The sequence below is a fragment of the Pristiophorus japonicus genome, chromosome 23 (assembly GCF_044704955.1).
Source record: "Pristiophorus japonicus isolate sPriJap1 chromosome 23, sPriJap1.hap1, whole genome shotgun sequence".
Classification (NCBI taxonomy): domain Eukaryota; kingdom Metazoa; phylum Chordata; class Chondrichthyes; family Pristiophoridae; genus Pristiophorus; species Pristiophorus japonicus.
In genome coordinates, this window is record NC_091999.1 from 15,326,599 (window position 1) to 15,347,781 (window position 21,183).

Genomic DNA, 21,183 nt, shown 5'->3' on the forward strand with positions numbered 1-21,183 from the left:
ATGCTCTGGTCCATTCCCTCTGATACCAGCTCCATCAACTCACTGAAGATCACAAGGGATCCACCAGTGACATTCGCTCCCTGTTTCGCTGAACTTTGGGAACCCTGTCCTTCACCGTCTGAACTTACATTCAGACCCTCCCGACCACGGAACACCTCCCACGGTTTGTGGTCACACCCGAGTATCTTCCCCCGTTTTCCTTCTCTTTCTGCTCTTTCTTTAAACCCATGCGGTCTAGGCCTGAGGCCTCCTGTAGTAGAATGACACTTAGCGTTGGCGGGAGGGAAGATTCATCGGCGCTACTGAAGGGGCTTGGAAGTGAGTTTGGGAATGGATGGAGCTGCTGACTAATCTAATACACCTGCTATTGACAGATTTTAGAAGTTAAAGTTAAGAAGCTTATTTTACACGTCTTTAATTAATGAATAACTTTTATGTTTGTAATTTCCAGTATATGCATTGATTGTCTGTAAAACTAGTTTATAAATGATAGAAAATGGCCGTATAACTTAAAATGAGTTTTAAAGTGACCAAAGGCTGAGAAGCAAAGCATCATGGTAAACTGAGCCGTTATTATGTTATCCATTTTTGTAACTGCTGATAGAACTTAATTTAGAACTAGAAGGATGGAGGCCAAAATTATTAATCAATCAGATAAAGGTATGCAGCATGTACCAGTTCTTATCATAATTTTGTAAAGCCAAGCTTAGTAATGAATTCTGTGCGACATGGTCCGTATAACTGTTCTCAGAGAAGTGATTCCTGCCGCAGAGAGGGAGGGGAGATAGAGATAACATTAAAGGTCAAAGGCAGTAGACAATATGATCTATTGTAAGGGTAAAACACCAGCAGATTTTCATAGCATTTGAATGGGACAAAAATGGTATAAATTAACAGCTCTTCTATTCAGAAGGCAGTGCGAATCAAGAAAACATGAGATAAGGAGTCGGCACCACAGTCATCTCGAGAGGTCATTTTCGAGAATTAGGCTGTGACTATAATTTGTTAAGTATTACTTTTTGTAACAGAACATAATTAACTTGAAAAAGCTCTGTTTTTTTAACCCATTATACCTGTATTAAAAGCATTTGTTAATATTTGAACAACGTCTCCTAGTTTGAATTAAAGATAAACCCTGAGAATAGTTGAATTGCTATAGTTAGCGAAGCGGCAAAAAGCTGCTCAGTATTTAAAAACTACATCTGGCGACCACGAAGGGACAAAACAAAGAGATATTGTAAAATAAAATACAATATATTCTTTACCAATTTAATTGGGGACTCTTGTAATTTTTTCTCTCCATTTGAAAACAGGTTGTTGTGTGTCAACAGCAGATGCAAGGCAGATCGTTTGATCACCGATCAAACCTTGTGGTGGGTTAATATATGTCAACCAATAGTGACTATTATCTTCGAAAGGAAGCTCAATTAAAGATAATTAATTTTAAGATGCCAGAGGAGTATCGCTGGGAAGAGTATCAGAAAAAGTTAGAAAAAAGATGTGACGAAACGCAAGTGCAGACACTTTTGGTAGATTGCCTTGGGGAAAACCCGAATGTGTCGCTTTAAGGATACGGTCACTTTTATTGATGAACAGATTAAAGCTAAGAAATAGAAGCTTGGTAATGCGCTGAGTCTAGTCACCGATGCACCTTCATACTTCGCAGAACATGAATCAAAGGTCAAGAAAGAATTAGAGGATAAAATATCGGAATTGGAAAAACAAAATTCGGCTAAGAATGAAGAATTGCAAAAAAATAGATTCGGACAGTAAACAGAAAACTGAGAATTTGCAGAGTCAATTTGCCTTAGCTACTGCAGTAATGCAACAGCAGAGTATCAATGCAATTCACGTAGGCACTGCAATGGAAAAATTAGGAAATCTTCAGATTTAAAACGAAGATCTAAGCAGAGTGGATAACCGTCTCACCAAACAATTAGAGGACTCATATGGAGCAATGAGGGAGGCTTTGCATCGGCCCCTATAAAGGATGAATTATAAGGTTGCAAATAGGGGCTCAGAATTATGATGAAGGTAGTGAATTGCCTATGAATGTAATACTTGCTTATGTAGGTATAACGCAAATGTACAGACCTCCAAACAGTAGTAGTGATGTTGGGGAGGGCATCAAACAGGAATCCCACACAAGAGATTATATGTGCAAAGTTAAAGCACATGGGATTGGGGGTAGTATGCTGACATGGATTGAGAACTGGTTGTCAGACAGGAAGCAACGAGTAGGAGTAAATGGGTACTTTTCAGAATGGCATGCAGTGACTAGTGGGGTACCGCAAGGTTCTTTGCTGGGGCCCCAGCTGTTTACATTGTACATTAATGATTTAGATGAGGGGATTAAATGTAGTATCTCCAAATTTGCGGATGACACGAAGTTGGGTAGCAGTGTCATCTGCGCGGAGGATGCTATGAGGCTGCAGAGTGACTTGGATAGGTTAGGTGAGTGGACAAATGCATGGCAGATGAAGTATAATGTGGATAAATGTGAGGTTATCCACTTGGGTGGTAAAAACAGAGAAACAGACTATTATCTGAATGGTGACAGATTAGGAAAAGGGGAGGTGCAACGAGACCTGGGTGTCATGGTACATCAGTCATTGAAGGCTGGCATGCAGGTACAGCAGGCGGTTAAGAAAGCAAATGGCATGTTGGCCTTCATAGCGAGGGGATTTGAGTACAGGGGCAGGGAGGTGTTGCTACAGTTGTACAGGGCCTTGGTGAGGCCACACCTGGAGTATTGTGTACAGTTTTGGTCTCCTAACTTGAGTAAGGACATTCTTGCTATTGCGGGAGTGCAGCGAAGGTTCACCAGACTGATTCCCGGGATGGCGGGACTGACCTATCAAGAAAGACTGGATCAACTGGGCTTGTATTCACTGGAGTTCAGAAGAATGAGAGGGGATCTCATAGAAACCTTTAAAATTCTGACGGTTTAGACAGTTTAGATGCACGAAAAATATTCCCAATGTTGGGGAAGTCCAGAACCAGGGGTCACAATCTAAGAATAAGGGGTAAGCCATTTAGGACCGAGATGAGGAGAAACTTCTACAGCAAGAGAGTGGTGAACCTGTGGAATTCACTACCACAGAAAGTTGTTGAGGCCAATTCACTAAATGTATTCAAAAGGGAGTGAGATGTAGTCCTTACTACTAGGGGGATCAAGGGGTACGGCGAGAAAGCAGGAATGGGGTACTGAAGTTGCATGTTCAGCCATGAACTCATTGAATGGCAGTGCAGGCTCGAAGGGCCGAATGGCCTACTCCTGCACCTATTTTCTATGTTTCTATGTTTCTATGTTTCACATCCACCCGAGAGTGCAGATGGAGCTTCAATTTAACACTTCATCTGAAAGTCAACAGCATTAACAATGCAAAATTCCCCAAGTACTACATTTGAGTGTCAGCCAAGATGATGTGCTCAAGTCTCAGGAATGGAACTTACACACACAACCTCCTGATTCAGTCGAGAATGGAGCCACTGAAACAAAGATCACAACCGTATTATTTTCCCCAAGTTGTTTTAAAGGTTCCAGGACATATCAAATTCATGGTGATGATTTCCATAGACAGCACATACACAGAGACATACAAACAAACAGACATATACAGACACACACATACACAATAACCAAAAATATACACGCATCAATATAGAAACATAGAAACATAGAAATTAGGTGCAGGAGTCGGCCATTCGGCCCATCGAGCCTGCACCACCATTCAATAAGATCATGGCTGATCATTCAACCTCAGTACCCCTTTCCTGCTTTCTCTCCATACCCCCTGTAGTCGTAAGGGCCATATCTAACTCCCTTTTGAATATATCTAACGAACTGGCCTCAACAACTTTCTGCGGTAAAGAATTCCACAGGTTAACCACTCTCTGAGTGAAGAAGTTTCTCCTCATCTAGGTCCTAAATGATTTATCCCTTATTCTTAGACTGTGACCCTTGATTCTCGAACTCCCTAGCAACGGGAAGATTCTTCCCGCCTCTAACCTGTCCAATCTCGTCAGAATTTTATATATTTCTATGAGTTGCCCTCTCATTCTTCTTAGCTCCAGTCGATACCAGCCCAGTTGATCCAGTCTCTCCTCATATGTCAGTCCTGCCATCCCGGGAATCAAGCTGTTGAACCTTCGCTGTACTCCCTCAATAGCAAAAACGTACTTTCTCAGATTGGGAGAACAAACTAACCAAAATATTCCAGGTGTGCCCTCAGCAAGGCCCTGGACAACTGCAGTAAGACATCCCTGCTCCTATACTCAAATCCCCTAGCTATGAAGGCGAACATGCCATTTGCCTTCTTCACCGCCAGCTGCACCTGCGTGCCAACTTTCAATGACTGATGGACCATGACACCCAGATCAAGATATACACAGAGTGCATTAGACAAATAGATGGGTAGACAGGCAGGTTCACTGTCGCTACTTTGGCAGGCTTTTGCGTTTTTCTATCCGTATGTATCGTGAATATTGCAGATTAATGAAAGTAAGCAATCAGCGGCTGTGTTGAAAGGTGTGGGACGTTGTTCCATTTGTTTCAGAATCAGTTTTGCATGAATCTGGTTAAATTGTCAAACAGAATGAAATATGCTGAGAAACGTAGTCGGCAGGATTCAACTCTGTGCAGGGAAACCCCAATGGATTTTTAGTCCATCGTCTTAACCACTCGGCCACAACTAATAGTCCGCTGCCTCTTTAAATGTTACTCAGATAAAACTCAGTCATCCATCTCTGTGCAGCAGACGGCCACAGAATCCTGAAACAGTCTCCGTTTGCTAAAAATCTGGAAGAGGCAATCTGCTCTTGCTGTATTTTTACTCTTCTATATTACTCTGGAACTTTTTAACATGAGTCTATACCAAGAAACCAAAGTAAAATTTGGCATTTTGAAACAACTACCTCGACGTCGGGGAATTGAATCCCTGTCTCCCGCGTGATAACGGGGGCAACTCTCTTTTTCGAGTAATGCTCTGGGACGTTTCACATCCATACGAGGGTGCAGATGGAACTTCAATTTAACATTTCATCCGAACGTCAACAGCTTCAACAATGCAAAATTCCCCAAGTGCTGCACTTGAGTGTTAGCCAAGATTATATGCTTAAGTCTCAGGAGTGGGACTATGAACACACAAACTCCTGATTCAGTCGAGACTGCTGCCACTGAACCAAAGCCGATACCAAAGTTCACAACCGTACTATTTTCCCCAATTCTTTTTTATAAGTTCCAGGACATACCAAATTCATGATGATGATTTCCACAGACAGTTGCACATACACAGAGAAATATATACAGATAGACAGAGAGAGAGAGAGAGAGACACACACACACACACACATAACCTAAAATTTACACGCACCAACGGAGATGGACAGATGCCTTAGACATACAGAAGGATAGGCAGGCTGAATCACTGTAGCAACTTTGACAGATTTTTGCGTTTTTCTATCCGTATGTATCTTTAATATTGCAGATTAATAAAAATCAGAAAGAGATGTCATTGTTGAAAAGTGTGGGAAGTTATTCCACCTATCTCAGGATCAGTTTTGTAGAGACCTGGTTAAATTGTGAAATGCAATGAAAAATGCTGAGTATCAAAGTCAGCAGGATTCGAACTTGCATGGGGAAAACCCAACGGATTTCTAGTTCATCGCCTTAACCACTCGGCCACGACTACTGCGTTTCTGCCTCTTTAAACATTACTGAGAAGGAGAGGCAGACTGAGTGAGAAAAATACTCAAACACATAGAGATACAGAGGTCTGTGTGTGTGATCTATAAAGAGAGAGAGGGTTAGAATGAGAGAAAGACAATGAGAGAAAGGAGAGAACAGATCGAGAGAGAGAGATAGAGACAAAAACAGAAAATGATGGAAATACTTATCAGCTTAGAGACAGGGACCAACAGAGACAGACAAAGAGAGACAGACAGGCAGAGACATAGACAGACAGAGATGATGGGAAAGAGTGAGACAGTCAGTAAGAGAGACTGAGAGAATCCGATTGGAACAGAACTGGACACCGTGAGAAACAGAGACGAACAGGGAAACAGGGAGTGACAGACAGTGAGATAGAGACAGAGAGAAACAGAAAGTTTGAGACTGAGACGGAGGGTCAGACTGAGTGAGACAAAGACTTCAAAACATACGTACACAGAGATGTGTTTGCGTGCTCCAAAAAGAGAGGGAGGCAAATAGTGATGGAATGACAAGAAAAAGCCAGGGACAAAGAGAGAGACAAAGAGCGAGACAGATAGAGAGAAAGACAGATAGAGAGAGAGACAAAGAGGCATAAACAGAAAATGATGGAAATACTCATCAGGTTAGAGGCAGGGAGCAACAGAGACAGGCAAAGACATGGACAGACAGAGATGATGGAAAGAGAGAGACAGTCAGACAGAATGTCTGAGAGAATGTCTTTGGAACAGAACTTGACACCATGAGAAAGAGACAGATTGAGAGACAGAGACAAACAGAGTAAAAGGGACAGACAGAGTGAATCAGAGAGAGGCAGACTGAGAGAGACAAAGACTCAAATACACAAACACATACACAACTCTTGAAAGAGAGAAAGAGGCAGAGACTCAGCGACACAGATACATTTCACAATTTCATTTCATTATATGCTCAGAGTGTCATCGAGTTACAGAAAAATGCAAATGCAACAGATGAAAATCGGGTATCACTGAGCATGATGGGAAAAAAATATTTGTTTAATTAAGCAATTACCAGGAGTGAGATACGAACCCACGCGGGTGTAAACCGATTGGATTTTAAGCTTAACGCCTTAACCACTCGGCCATCCTGGTCCCGTTGGCGAGTGGATTCTATCTCTGTGAGAATCTGGGCTTCAACTCCACCCCCACAGACACACACAGACACATCGGGTTTCAGGGAGCATTTTCGAATATTTTTCGTAATATTGACACGGGCGCAACTATCCTATTCTTTTTCGAGTAAGGCTCTGGGACCTTTCACATGCAGCCGAGGGTGCAGATGAAGCTTCAATTTAACATTTCAACCGAAAGACAACAGCTTCAACAATGCAAAATTCCCCAAGTGCTACAGTTGAGTGTAAGCCAAGATTATATGCTCAAGTCTCAGGAGTGCGACTTAAACACACAAACTCCTGATTCAGTCGAGAATGCTGCCACTGAACCAAAGCTGAGACAAAAGTTCACAGCCGTATTACTTTCCCCAAGTTTTTTTCTAAGTTCCAGGACATACCAAATTCATGCTGATGATTTCCACAGACAGTTGCAAATACACAGAGACATACATAGAGAGAGACAGACACAGAGAGACACACACACATTACCAAAAATTTACACGCACCAACGGACATGAACAGATGCCTTCGACATTTTGAGCGATAGACAGGCTGAATCACTGTCGCAACTTTGGCTGATTTTTGCGTTTTTCTATCCGTATGTATCATGAATATTGCAGATCAATAAAAATATGAAAAAAATGTCAGTGTTGAAAGGTGTGGGACGTTATTCCATCTCTGTCAGGATCTGTTTTGCAGAGACCTGGTTAAATTGTGAAATGGAACGAAAAATGTTAAGAATCGTATTTGACAGGATTCGAGCCTGCGCAGCTAAAACCGCATGGATTGCTAGTCCATCGTCTTAACCACTCGGCCACGACTGCTGCGTATATGCCTCGTGCAACATTACTCAGAAAAAACACAGTCGTCCATCTCTGTGCAGCAGACGGTCAAAGAATCCTGAAAAAGTTTCCGTTTGATAAATATCTGGAAGAGGCAATCACCTCTACCTGTATTTTTGCTGTTCTATATTGCTCTGGAACGTTTTAATATGAATCTCGACCAAGAAACAGAAGGAAAATTCTGCCTTTTGTAAAATGCGACAGCCCCGTTAGGGAATTGAACCGCTGTCACCCGCGTGACAGGCGGGGACACTCACCACTTTCTCACGAGGAATTGATGCACATACATTTTGTCAAAGCAGTACTCGAACTGTGAACAGAACTGGACACCATGAGAAGTCGACAGACACATTGAGAGACAGAGACAAACCGACAAACAGGGAGAGACCGACATCGAGATCGAGACAACGAGAGAATGCAAGTGTGAGACTGAAAACGAGAGGCAGACTGAGTGAGAAAAAGACTGTCAAACACATACATATAAATAGATCTGTGTGTGTGATCTATTAAGAGAGAGAGGGAAAGAGTGAGAGAAAGACAATGATAAAGACAGTGACAAGGAGAGAGACAGATGGAGAGAGAGCGACAGATAGAAAGAGAGACAAAGATACAAACAGAAAATGTTGGAAATTCTCAGCAGGTTAGAAACAGGAACTACCAGCGACAGGCAAAGAGAGACAGCAGGCAGAGACATAGACAGAGATGTGTTTGTGTGATTTATAAAGAGAGGGAGGGAAAGAGTGAAAGAAAGACAGGGACAAAGAGAGAGACAAAGAGGGAGACAGATAGAGAGAAAGACAAATAGAGAGAGAGAGACATAGAGAAAAAAACAGAAAATGTTGGAAATACTCATCAGGTTAGAGACAGGGACGAACAGAGACAGGCAAAGACCTGGACAGACAGACATGATGGGAAAGAACGAGACAGTCAGACAGAGAGTCTGACAGAACCCATTCAAACAGAACTGGACACCGTGTGAAGGAGACAGATTGTGAGACAGAGACAAACAGAGAAACAGGGACAGACAGAGTGAATCAGAGAGAGGCAGACTGAGAGAGACAAAGACTCAAACACACAAATACATATATAGCTCTCTAAAGAGAGAGAGAGAGAGGCAGAGACTGAGCGACACAGATATATTTTACAATTTCGTTTCATTATCTGCTCAGATTGTCACTGAGCTACAGAAAAATGCAAAATGCAACAGATGAAAATCGGTTATCACTGAGCAGAATGGGAGAAATCTCTGTTTAATTAAGTAATTACCAGGAGTGGGGTTAGAACACACGCAGGTATAAACCCATTGGATCTTAAGCCCAACGCCTTAACCACTCGGCCATCCTGGTCCGGTTAGTGTTTGGATTCTGTCTCTGAGAGAATGTGGGCTTCAACTCCACCTCCACAGACACACACACACACATCGGGTTTCAGGGAGCATTTTCGAACATTTTTCGTAATATTGACACGGGGGCAACTCTCCTATTCTTTTTCGAGTAAGGCTCTGGGACCTTTCACATCCACCCGAGGGTGCAGATGAAGCTTCAATTTAACATTTCATCCGAAAGTCAACAGCTTCAACAATGCAAAATTCCTCAAGTAATGCATTTGAGTGTCAGCTAAGATGACGTGCTCAAGTCTCAGGAGTGCGACTGACACACACAACCTCCTGATTCAGACGAGAATGGAGCCACTGAAACAAAGCCGATACCAAAGATCACAACCGTATTATTTTCCCCAAGCTTTTTAAAATCTCCAGGACGCACCAAAATCATGGTGATGATTTCCATAGACAGTTGTACATACACAGAGACATACATACAGATGGACAGACACAGACACACACACAGACAACAACCACAAATATACACGCATCAACATAGAAACATAGAAACAAATAAATTAGTTGCAGGAGTAGGCCTTTCGGCCCTTCGAGCCTGCACCATCATTCAATAAGATCATGGCTGATCATTCAACCTTCGTACCCCTTTCCTGCTTTCTCTCCATACCCTTTGATCCCTTTAGCCGTAAGGGCCATATCTAACTCCCTTTTGAATATATCTAACGAACTGGCCTCAACAACTTTCTGCGGTAGAGAATGCCACAGGTTAACCACTCTCTGACTGAAGAAGTTTCTCCCCATCTCGGTCCTAAATGCCTTACCACTTATTCTTCGACTGTGACCCTTGGTTCTCGAATTCCCCAGCAATGGGAACATTCTACCCGCCTCGAACCTGTCCAATCTCGTCAGAATTTTATATATTTCTATGGGAACGCCTCTCATTCTTATAAACTCCAGTGGATACCAGCCCAGTTGATCCAGTCTCTCCTCATATGTCAGTCCTGCCATCCCGGGAATCGAGCTGGTGAACCTTCGCTGTACTCCCTCAATAGCAAGGACGTCCTTCCTCAGATTGGGAGAGCAAAACTGAACACAATATTCCAGGTATGACCTCACCAAGGCTCTTTACAACTGCAGTCAGACGTCCATGCTCCTATACTCAAATCCCCTAGCTATGAAAGCGAACATGCCATTTGCCTTCTTCACTGCCTGCTGCATCTGCATACCAACTTTCAATGACTGATGTACCATGACACCCAGATCAAGATATACACAGAGTGCCTTAGACAAATAGACGGATAGACAGGCCGGTTCACTGTCGCTACTTTGGATGGCTTTTGCTTTTTTCAATCCGTATGTATGGTGAATATTGCAGATTAATGAAAGTAATAAATCAGCGGCTGTGTTGAAAGGTGTGGGACGTTGTTCCATCTATCTCAGAATCAGTTTTGCATGAACCTGGTTAAATTATCAAACAGAATGAAATATGCTGAGAAACGTAGTCGGCAGGATTCAAATCTGCACGGGGAAACCCCAGTGGATTTTTAGTCCATCGTCTTATCCATTCGGCCACAGCTACTGGTCCGCTGCCTCTTTAAATGTTACTCAGATAAAACTCAGTCATCCATCTCTGTGCAGCAGACGGCCACGGAATCCTGAAACAGTCTCCGTTTGCTAAAAATCTGGAAGAGGCTATCTGCTCTTGCTGCATTTTCACTATTCTATATTACTCTGGAACTTTTTAACACGAGTCTGTACCAAGAAACAAAAGTAAAACTTTGCATTTTGAAACAACCACCTCCTCATCGGGGAATTGAACCCCGGTTTCCCACATGACAGGCGGGGATACTTACCACTCTACTAACAAGGAAGCGACAGATGTTATATAGAAACATAGAAACATAGAAAATAGGTGCAGGAGTAGGCCATTCAACCCTTCGAGCCGACACCGCCATTCAATGAGTTCATGCCTGAACATGCAACTTCAGTACCCCCTTCCTGCGTTCTCGCCATACCCCTTGATCCCCCTAGTAGTAAGGACCTTATCTAACTCCCTTTTGAATATATTTAGTGAATTGGCCTCAACTACTTTCTGTGGTAGAGAATTCCACAGGTTCACCACTCTCTGGGTGAAGAAGTTTCCCCTCATCTCGGTCCTAACTGGCTTACCCCTTATCCTAAGACTGTGACCCTTGGTTCTGGGCTTCCCCAACATTGGGAACATTCTTCCTGCATCTAACCTGTCGAAACCTGTCAGAATTTTAAATGTTTCTATGAGGTTCCCTCTCATTCTTCTGAACTCCAGTGAATACAAGCCCAGTTGATCCAGTCTTTCTTGATAGGTCAGTCCCACCATCCCAGGAATCAGTCTGGTGAATCTTCGCTGCACTCCCTCAATAGCAAGAATGTCCTTCCTCAAGTTAGGAGACCAAAACTGTACACAATACTCCAGGTGTGGCCTCACCAAGGCCCTGTACAACTGTAGCAACACCTCCCTGCCCCCGTACTCAAATCCCCTCGCTATGAAGGCCAACATGCCATTTGCTTTCTTAACCGCCTGCTGTACCTGCATGCCAACCTTCAATGACTGATGTACCATGACACCCAGGTCTCGTTGCACCTCCCCTTTTCCTAATCTGTCACCATTCAGATAATAGTCTGTCTCTCTGTTTTTACCACCAAAGTGGATAACCTCACATTTATCCACATTATACTTCATCTGCCATGCATTTGCCCACTCACCTAACCTATCCAAGTCACTCTGCAGCCTCATATCATCCTCCTCGCAGCTCACACTGCCACCCAACTTAGTGTCATCCGCAAATTTGGAGATACTACATTTAATCCCCTCGTCTAAATCATTAATGTACAATGTAAACAGCTGGGGCCCCAGCACAGAACCTTGCAGTACCCCACTAGTCACTGCCTGCCATTCTGAAAAGTACCCATTTACTCCTACTCTTTGCTTCCTGTCTGACAACCAGTTCTCAATCCACGTCAGCACAATACCCCCAATCCCATGTGCTTTAACTTTGCACATTAATCTCTTGTGTGGGACCTTGTCGAAAGCCTTCTGAAAGTCCAAATATACCACATCAACTGGTTCTCCTTTGTCCACTTTACTGGAAACATCCTCAAAAAATTCCAGAAGAGTTGTCAAGCATGATTTCCCTTTCACAAATCCATGCTGACTTGGACCGATCATGTCACCATTTTCCAAATGCGCTGCTCTGAAATCCTTAATAATTGATTTCATCATTTTACCCACTACTGAGGTCAGGCTGACCGGTCTATAATTCCCTGTTTTCTCTCTCCCTCCTTTTTTAAAAAGTGGGGTTACATTGGCTACCCTCCACTCGATAGGAACTGATCCAGAGTCAATGGAATGTTGGAAAATGACTGTCAATGCTCCTCTTTCACCAGCACTGCTACCCCACCTCCTTATCCTTTTATTCTATCCTTCCTGAATGTTGAATATCCTTGGATGTTGAGTTCCAAGCCCTGATCATCCTGGAGCCACGTCTCCGTAATCCCAATCACATCATATTTGTTAACATCTATTTGCACAGTTAATTCATCCACCTTATTGCGGATACTCCTTGCATTAAGACACAAAGCCTTCAGGCTTGTTTTTTTAACACCCTTTGTCCTTTGTTCTTTGCCTTGGGTTTCTCTGCCCTCCATTTTTCCTCATCTCCTTTCTGTCTTTTGCTTTTGCCTCCTTGTTGTTTCACTCTGTCTCCCTGCATTGGTTCCCATCCCCCTGTCATATTACTTTAACTCCTCCCCAACAGCACTAGTAAACACTCCCCCTAGGACATTGGTTCCGGTCCTGTCAGACCCGGAATCGAGATGTGAACAGAAGTGGACACCATGAGAAGCCGACCGACATATTGAGAGAAAGAGACAAACCAACAAGCAGGGAGAGACAGACAACGAGATAGAGACAACGAGAGACAGAAAGTATGAGTTTGAGAAGGAGAGGCAGACTGAGTGAGAAAAAGACTCAAACACACACATATATAGAGATGTGTCTGTGTGCTCTATAAAGAGAGAGAGGGAAAGAGTGGGAGAAAGACAATGATTAAGACAGTGACAAGGAGAGAGACAGATAGAGAGAGAGAGATAGAGACAAAAACTGAAAATGATGGAAATACTTATCAGGTTAGAGACAGGGACGAACAGAGGCAGGCAAAGAAATGATGGGAAAGAGACAGCCAGTCAGACAAAGAGTCTGAGAGAATCGCATTGGGACAGACGTGGACACCATAAGAAAGTGACAGATTGAGAGACAAGTAGAGAAACAGGGACAGATAGATTGAGACAAAGACTCAAACATACAAACGCATACACAGCTCTCGAAAGAGAGAGAGAGGCAGAGACCGAGCGACACAGATAGATTTCACAATTTCATTTCATTATCGACTCAGAGTGTCACATAGTTACAGAAAATTGCAGATTCAACAGATGAAAATCCGGTATCACTGATCAGAATGGGAGGAAATCCGTGTTAAATTAAAGAGATACCAGGATTGGGGTACAAACCCACGCGGGAAAAGCCCATTGAATTTTAAGGCCACCGCCTTAACCACTCGGCCATCCTGGTCCTGTCGCAATCTGGATTCTGTTTCTGCGAGAATCTGGATTCAACCCCACCCCCACAGACACACACATACACATAGTTTTTCAGTGAGCATTTACGAACATTTTTAGTAATATTGACACGGGGGCAACTCTCCTATTCTTTTTCAGTAATGCTCTGGGACGGTTCACATCCATACGAGGGTGCAGACAGAGCTTCAATTTAACATTTCATCCGAACGTCAACAGCTTCAACAATGCAAAATTCCCAAGTGCTGCTCTTGAGTGTTAGCCAAGATTATATGCTTAATTCTCAGGAGTGGGACTTGAACACACAAACTCCTGATTCAGTCGAGACTGCTGCCACTGAACCAAAGCCGATACCAAAGTTCACAACCGTATTATTTTCCCCAAGTTTTTTTCTAAGTTCCAGGACATACCAAATTCATGGTGATAATATCCACAGACAGTGCACATACACAGAGACATATATACAGATAGACAGACAGAGAGAGAGACACACACATACATAACCTAAAATTTACACGCACTAACGGAGATGCACAGATGCCTTAGACATATAGAAGGATAGGCAGGCTGAATCACTGAAGCAACTTTGACAGCTTTTTGCGTTTTTCTATCCGTATGTATCTTTAAAATTGCAGATTAATAAAAATCAGAAAGAGATGTCAGTGTTGAAAGGTATGGGACGTTATGCCACCTATCTCAGGATCAGTTTTGTAGCGAACTGGTTAAATTGTGAATTGCAAAGTATCGAAGTTGGCAGGATTCGAACCTGCATGGGGAAAAAAACCAATAGATTTCTAGTTCATCGCCTTAACCACTCGGCCATGACCACTGCGTTGCTTCCTCTTTAAACGTTACGCAGAAAAAACTCAGTCATCCATCTCTGTGCAGCAGACGGCCAAAGAATCCTGAAAAAGTTTCCATTTGCTAAAAATCTAGAAGAGGCAATCTCCTCTACCTGTATTTTTACTGTTCTATATTGCTCTGGAACTTGATAACATGAATCGATACCAAGAAACAGAAGTAAAATTATGCATTTTGAAAAAACGGCCTCCACACGGGGAATTGAACCCCACTCTGCAGCATGACAGGCTGGGATACTCACCACTATACTAACGAGAAACTGACGAAAATCAGTTCTGACAGAGCAGGAATCGAGTTGTGAACAGAACTGGACAACATGAGAAGTCGACAGACACATTGAGAGACAGAGACAAACAAACAAACAGAGAGTGACAGACAGCGAGATAGAGACAACGAGAGACAGAAAGTGTGAGACTGAGAAGGAGAGGCAGACTGAGTGAGAAAAAGACTCAAACACATAGAGATACAGAAGTCTAGCCCTTAATAGAATGTCCTTCACTTCCCCTTTGTGATCCTGATAAAAGTTCTGCAGGTCCTGATTCTTTCCACTGGGATCGTATGCTCGGGTGCCTGCGGCAGGTCCAGAGACCACCACTGAGGGGTTCTAGTGGTATAATACTGCCGCTTAAGGGTTCCCTGTTTTACAATGTGGAGACTTGTCCCAGGAATCCTGACAGTCCCTGTGTTTCAGTGAAGGCGGGGAGTTTAAGCTTTAATCCATGCATGTGGAGGTCACTCCGTGAAATCGGAGGTCAGGGTTAAGTTGCGTTTGTGGATCCCTTTCAGCTTATTTATCTTAGCCTTTTAACTCTTCAATTTGTTTTGTTTGAGTATCTATTTCTTTATTGATAATGTTCAGTATGAAACGGCTGTCAATGGAAAGGGTTAACTCCTTTACAGGTTTGTAAGAAGACCTGATGTCATTACGTGACTTCACGTAACCATCTGAAAAAAAATTTTTTTCATCAGGAAAGGCAGCATTTGATTAAACTCCAATATTTTTTTAACTTCTTATCCAAGTACTTGCCAAAGATATTTTTTTAATTGATTTAAAACGAGACCACAAATTTTTAATAGCTATTTGTTTACTGAAATTCAATTTCGTCATCAGCCTCGGTCAATGCAAAGCCAACCATTTTAATTAAGTAGTCTATCGATACATTTCTCAGAGGTCCCAGTGGAACTCTGAATACATTTCTCGTGCGTGCACTCTTTCTTTAAGACGTCTACGGTTTTTAATATGTCCTCCTTTTGTCAATGAAAGCCCTAATTTAATGGAGTTTTTCTGCCAACTCGACAGGAGTGATTTTTTAGACTGCAGTGGAATTTTTCTCATAATTTAAAATCTCAGAACACATTTTTTTTAGCACCTATTTAGTACGTTACGTCTTTTTTTTCGTCTTTTCCATAACTAGAGGGAAGTCTGGCACGTAGGCTGTGGAATGCTTTTCGTTATTTCAATTGTTCCAGCCTCAAGGTCGTGTTATTTAATATAATTTTTTTTTAATCCTTTTGACTCCATCTCAGTATTTTCTGCGCCTTCTCTGAATATCTCAAAATCCCGATTCAAACTTTGTAATTCAATAAGGTTCACACTCTTAAACTTCCCACATACAGGACAACACTACGAAGCGTTAAAAAAACTTTCACTCTTTTTGAAAAAGTGGGTGGAACGAAAACAAACCACAACACCCCGGCTTTTTTTTTCATAGTAAAAATCACACAAGTATTTCTCATTCAAAACGGACGTTCACAAGAGTCTCTCTTCTTTCCTATTAATTTTTGGATCCTTGACCTTTCAGGGAATTCGTAGTTTTATCTAAATTACCCATCCTTGTGTCGCCGCACGTTGGATCAGGGTCCTAATTAGATCTGATTGTCTCCACATCGCCCCGTGGTGGTTTCAGTTATCTTACCCAGAGTCTAGGCGGACCAAGCGATATACAAGATCGACGCTGTACCTGGCGTAAGTACAATTTAAAATTTACACGGTCCCGCAGCTTAATTTTATGTAATTCCCTAACCTCCGTGTTTCCCTACGCGGTTCGCGTGATTCTCTCTCTCTCTCCGCGTTGCCACGTGGTTTTACTTGGGCCTCAAACCCACACAGCCACTGGGCCTCGAACCCAGGCAGACTTACCTATTCTAACCTATCTTTCCAAGTCGCCGCTTGGTTTGCGTCACCGCGCAATTTCCCTATCTCTATCCCTATTCTAAGTTTGAAAGGTATTCACCAGATTGTCCTGGATCTCGGTCAGGCGCGACCTGAGAACCAGCGAGTGGCTAAACTTTCCTCAGACTTTTGAAACCGGGCGAAACTGGAGCAGTATTGAACGTATACTTACTCCAGTGGCCACTTTCCCCTCGTCTCGTCCAAGGCTAGTCTGGCTCTTAATTCGCAAGTTTTCGGCAGTCGTCCGTTGAGATCCCACTTCTGACACCAAATGTAAATGTGGATTCTTTTCCCTCAATCAGGTTCAGCAAAATTACTGAAACGAATACCGTTTGTGCTTTAAACAAAGCAAGTTTTTATTTAAAAAGCAAATCCCGATCGGGGACCTTATCAGACAGAAGGAATGCAACTCTGATAGATTGCACCCACTTCCTTCGGACAAAGTGACGTTACATTGTAAAGGGACGATGGTTATACATTTTCAGCAAAAAATAACAAGATAGGGCTAGAGTGACATCCTAGTTCAGCCTATCCCTTTTGATCCCTCTTTCCCTTTGTCCACTCATCAGCCGACCTAAGTATGGTCTGATTTTAAACAAAGACCTTCTGTTAATGTTTCAGGTTAATAACATGATTTAATAAGACCTTGAGGTTTTTCTGCAAGCTGTGGGTTTTGTTTCAATATGTGTTAGTGTTGTAACATTTCGCAGTCTCGAGTCTGAGATGTCATGGCTATTCCTCCATGAATTCTTTGTTAGCTTATACTGTCCCTATACAATGCCCACGTTCTCAACTTCAATGTCTCTATACATTTTTAAACATTCACACTGCCATCGCGGGAATCAGTCTGGTGAACCTTCGCTGCACTCCCTCAATAGCAAGAAAGGCCTTCCTCAGATTACGAGATCAAAACTGAACACAATATTCCAGGTGAGGTCTCACAAAGGCCCTGCACAACTGCGGTAATATCTCCATACTCCTAAACTCAAAACCCCTAGCTATGAAGGCCAACATACCATTTGCCTTCTTCACCACCTGCTGTAACTGCATGCCAACTTTCAATGACTAATGTACCACGACACACAGCTCCCATTGCACCTCCCCTTTTCCTAATCTGCCGCCATACAGATAATATTCTGCCTTCGTGTTTTTGCCACCAAAGTGAATAACCTCACATTTATCCACATTATACTGCATCTGCCATGCATTTGCCCACTCACCTAACCTGTCCAAGTCACCCTGCAGCCTCTTAGCGTCCTCCTCACAGCTCACACCTCCACCCTGTTAGTATCATCTGCAAACTTGAAGATATTACACTCAATTATTTCATCTAAATCATTAATGTAGATTGTAAATAGCTGGGGTCCCAGCACTGAGCCCTGCAGGACCCCACTAGTCACTGCCTGTTTTTTCTGAAAACTGCCGTTTATCCCGACTCTCTGCTTCCTGTCTGCCAACCAGTTCTCTATCCACGTCAGTGCATTACCCCCAATACCATGTGCTTTAATTTTGCACACCAATACGTGTGTGGGACCTTGTTGAAAGCATTTTGAAAGTCCAAATACACCACATCCACTGGTTCCCCTTGTCCACTATACCAGTTACATCCTCAATAAATTCCAGAAGATTTGTCAAGTTTCATAAATTCATGCAGTTTGGACCGATCCTGTTACTGCTTTCCAAATGCGCTGCTATTTCATCTTTAATAATCGATTCCAACATTTTCCCCACTACTGATGTCAGGCTAACTGGTCTATAATTATCCGTTTTCTATCTCCCTCCTTTTTTAAAAATGTGGTGTTACATTAGCTACCATCCATTCCATACGAACTGATCTAGAGTCGATAGACTGTTGGAAAATGATCACCAATGAATCCGCTATTTCTAGGGCCACTTCCTTAAGTACTTTCCAATGCAGACTATCAGGGCCCGGGGATTTATCGGTCTTCAATCCCATCAATTTCCCTAACACAATTACCTGAATAATAAGGATTTCCTTCAGTTCCTCCTTCTCGCTAGATCCTCGGTGCCCTAGTATTTCTGGAAGATTATGCGTGTCTTCCTTCGTGAAGACACAAGCAAAGTAATTGTGCAGCTGGTCTACCATGTCTTAGTTCCCCATTATAAATTCACCTGAATCTGACTGCAAGAGACCTACGTTTGTCTTCTCTAATCTTTTTGTCTTGACATATCTATAGAACCTTATTATGTTTCCAAACAAGCTTCCTCTCATAATCTGTTTTCCCCCTCCTAATTAAACCCTTTGTCGTCCTCTGCTGAATTCTAAATTTCTCCCAGTCCTGAGGTTGAGGCTTTTTCTCGCCAATTTATATGCCTCTTCCTTGCATTTAACAATATCCTTAATTTCCCTTGTTAGCTACGGTTGAGCCACCTTCCCCGTTTTATTTTAGCTCCAGACAGGGAAATATAATTGTTGAAGTTCATCCATTTCATCTTTAAATGTTTCCCATGGCCTATCCACCGTCAACCCTTTAAGTATCATTCGCCAGTCTATTCTAGCCAATTCACGTCTCATACCATCGAAGTTATCTTTCCTTAAGTTCAGGACCCTAGTCTCTGAATTAACTGTGTCACTTGCCACCTTAATAAAGAATTATACCTTATTATGTTCACTCTTCCCCAAGGGGCCTCGCACAACAAGATTGCTAATTAGTCCTTTCTCATTACACATCACCCAGTCTAGGATGGCCAGCCCTCTGGATGGTCCCTCGACATATTGGTATAGAAAACCACCCCTAGTACGCTCGAGGAAATCCTCCTCCACCGTATTGCTTCCTGTTTGGTTCGCCCAATCTACATGTAGAGTAAAGTCGCCCTTGATAACTGCTGTATCTTTATGGCACGCATCCCTAATTTTTTGTTTGATGCTGTCCCCAACCTCACTACTACTGTTTGCTGATCTGTACACAACTCCTCTAGCGTTTTCTTCCCTTTGGTATTCCGCAGCTCCACCCATACATGTTCCACATCATCCAAGCTAATGACATTCCTTACTATTGCCCTAATTCCCTCTTTAACCACCTTTTCATTTGTGTCTATGCTTCCTGAATGTTGAATTACCAGCTTGGTCACCCTGGAGCTATGTCTCCGTCATGCCAATTATATCATATTCAGTAATTGCTGCTGTGCAGTTAATTCGTCCACCTTATGACGAATACTCCTCGCAATGAGGCACAGAGCCTTCAGGCTTGTTATTTTAGCACATTTTGACCCTTTAGAATTTGACTATGAAGTGGCCCTGTTTGATTTTTGCCGTGAGTTTCTCTGCCCTCCACCTTTACTTTTATTCTTTCGCTTCTGCGCCCATTCTACTTCCCTTTGTCTCCCGTCGCCCTGCCATATTACTTTAAACACTCGCCAACAACACGAGCAAACACTCCCCCTTGGATGTTGGTTCTGGTCCTGCCCAGGTGCAGACCTTTCGGTTTAGTTCTGGTCCCACCTCCCCCCAGAAGCGGTTCCAAAGTTCCAGGAACTTGAATCCCTCCCATCTGCACCACGTATTCATCTGAGCGATCCTGTGATTCCTCACCGACTAGCAGGTAGCACTGGTAGCAATCCTGAGTTTGCGACCTTTGAGGTCCTACTTTTTAATTTAACTCCGAGCTCCCTGAATTCAGTTTGTTGGTCCTCAGACAGAGTGAGTCAGAGAGTGACAGAGACTCAAACACATAAAGATATACAGGGCTCTCTAAAGACAGAGTGTGAGAGGCACAGATACATTTCACAATCCCATTTCTTTGTCAGTTGAGAGTGTGACAGAGTTACAGATTCAACAGAAGGAATTCGGGTATCACTGAGCAGGATGGGAGAAAATCGGTGTTAAATTCAAGAGCTACCAGGAGTGGGGTTCGAACCCACGTGGGGATAAACCCATTAGATCCTCAACGCAACGACTGATACACTCGGCAATTCTGGACTTGCGAACATTCACATTCTGTCTCTGTGAGAATCTGGGCTTGAGCTCCACCCTCACAGACACACGCATACACACAGGTTTTCAGTGAGTACTTCAGAATATTTATATAAAAGTGACACGGGGAAAACTCACTACTCTTTTTCGAATAATGCTGTGGGAACTTTCACATTCACCCGAGAGAGCAGACGGAGCTTCAATTTAACATTTCATCCAAAAGTCAACAGCTTCAACAATGCAAAATTCCGGAAGTACTGCACTTGAGTATCAGCCAAGATTATATGCTCAATTCTCAGGAGTGGGACTTGAAGTCGAAAATACTGCCGCTGAACCAAAGCCGATATCAAATGTCACAACCGTATTATTTTCCCCAAGTCTTTTTAAAAAGTTCCAGGACATACCAAATTCATGGTGATGATATCCACAGACAGTTGCACATACACAGTGACATACATACAGATAGACAGACACAGAGACAACACAAATACACACATAACCAAAAATATACACGCACCAACAGACATGCACAGAGTGCCTTAGACATATAGAGGGATAGACACGCTGAATCACTGTCGCTA

General features: G+C 42.8%; 1 non-coding gene across 1 annotated transcript; it reads right to left on the bottom strand.

The window, feature by feature from the left end:
- Positions 1 to 8,947: 8,947 nt before the first annotated feature.
- trnal-uaa (transfer RNA leucine (anticodon UAA)) lies at positions 8,948 to 9,030 on the bottom strand. Its single transcript has one exon. It is a non-coding gene; the product is annotated as a tRNA-Leu (tRNA).
- Positions 9,031 to 21,183: the final 12,153 nt, after the last annotated feature.